Source organism: Alligator sinensis, unplaced genomic scaffold (assembly GCF_000455745.1).
Source record: "Alligator sinensis unplaced genomic scaffold, ASM45574v1 scaffold1372_1, whole genome shotgun sequence".
In the NCBI taxonomy this organism is placed as follows: domain Eukaryota; kingdom Metazoa; phylum Chordata; order Crocodylia; family Alligatoridae; genus Alligator; species Alligator sinensis.
In genome coordinates, this window is record NW_005843598.1 from 1 (window position 1) to 2,119 (window position 2,119).

The following is a 2,119-nucleotide window of genomic DNA, read 5'->3' on the forward strand; positions in this document are numbered from 1 at the left end:
TCCCCTTCCCCAGGGAACTTGCTGGTGAAGAGCAGGGGGTGACAGCTGGGGGGGAGGGGTGGCACAGGGCAGGGGCTGTCCAGATTGCACCTTGGACAGCGTGGGCTTGGCCTGCTAGCCAAACCCTAGCAGAAGGGGAAGCCACACAGCACTGTGGACTCTCGTGCTGCCCAGCCCTTCTTGCTCCCATGGCGGGGCACATGCCCAGGTCTCACCCAGGTTGCTGGAGCGCAGGCGCACGGGGGGCAGCTTCTCCTGCCGGAGCATCTGCAGAGAAACACAGCCCTGAGCTGAAGGAAGGAAAGAGGAGCCGGACTGCCGAGAGCAGGGATGAGGCACGGGGCCGAGTGCTGGGCCCTTGCCCAACCTCAGGCCCGCTCACAGCTTGTCACATCTCCCAAAAGTCCCCGGGACGGACCCGTGCCGTGTCCCCAGGGCTGCCCCCAAGGCTGAGTGAGAAAGGGCACTCATGTCTGCAACTGGTGCTCGCCTCCGACGCCCAGATAGGAGGATGGACTAAACCTAACTACCTAACTAATGCCTAAGGAACTACGAAACTAACAAAGACACAAACAAACAACTAACTAACGAACTAATGAAATAACTAACTAACTATTGAACTATCTAATGGACTAACAAACTATCAAACTATGAACTACCTACAGAAACAGCTAATGAACTAAGAAACTACCTACAGAACTAACAAACTACCCAACAAACTGCTAAACTAAGGAACTAACTAACCAACAGAGATAAGGCACGAGGACGAGGAAGGGCAAGCGGCGCGGGCGAAGGGCGGGAGAGCACTGGGAGGAGCCAGTACCTGAGAGTGAGGCTGGCCATTGTGATGTCACTGGGCACAACAGCTCTTTTGCCATGGCAACCAGGGGTCTCCCTCCCACCCAGGCAAGGTGCTGAGTGCGGGGGCTGTGGGCGCCTTTGGGCTGGCCTGGCCTGGGGGTGCTCCCGGCCCAAGACGACCTGAGCCCCTGAAGTCTTTGGGCGCATTGTCCGTCCTTGTCCGTGTGGCCCAAGCAGTGACCGCCCTGGCTGGAGGGTCACAGCAGTGAGTGCCCTGGTGCAGGGGGTCCTGGTTAAACAGTAGCCCCCTCTGATCACTGCCCGGTGGGGTCAGGGCACATCAGGGCAGTGACTGTGGCAGGGAACAGAGACCAGCTGTACCTTAGCCCCTTTCTGTGCAGGGCGGGATGACAGGATCCTGGGAAGAACAAGCTGGCCGGAGCAAGGCTCACCATGCACCTACTTCCAATGCGGCCTCCCCTGCCCGGCGCTGCTGGGCCCGGTCCCGGTGCAGCACGTAGACAGTGCCCTGTGCTACACATAGCAGTGACACATATGGAGGTATACATACATGCACACTGCCCCAGCCCCCCAGTGACACTCGCGTGCACACACACGGAGCAGTGACACCCTTGTGTACATACAAACAGATGCGCCCTGCCCCATCTGCAAATCCAGAGTTGGAAAGGCCTCTGAACACTCCACCCCTGCTTCTTTCGGAGAGAAATAGTTCTCATTCCTTAGACTCTTACAGGAGCCCCCCGACATGATTCCTCATGGGGGTTTCCTCTTGCCCCTGCTCATATACAGCTCAGCTCCCCAGCACGGTGCAGTCACTAGTAGTGGACTTTCCTGATGGTGCTCTTGCCCCCGTCCCCACCCCTGCCCCCAGGAAGGGGATGGGGCGAACACGTGCAGCTCAGGGGGACACTCCCTGGGCCCTGTCACTCCACATGGGGAAGGGGGAGCAGGGACGGGCACGCTCATAGATTTGGCACAACCGAATGACCAACTCAGGACGTTTATGGGGTCCTCACATGAGCCCAAGTGTCAGGGATGGGCCCAACAATAGTGCTTGCTCTATGGCATGGGTCCCAGGGATGGAGCACTCACTCAGACCTCCATGCCTTTGGGGTCTGTCCACGAGTCACCATTCAGCTGAGACTGCGGGGGCGGGGTGGCAAACAGCTAGATCTTTATTAGGAACAGGATTCAGCAACTCACAGGCTCACAGCTTGCAGGGAGAACTACAACTACCCACCAGCACAAACTGCACCTGCAGGGCATCACGGGGAGAGACTGGGTCATCCCACTGCTG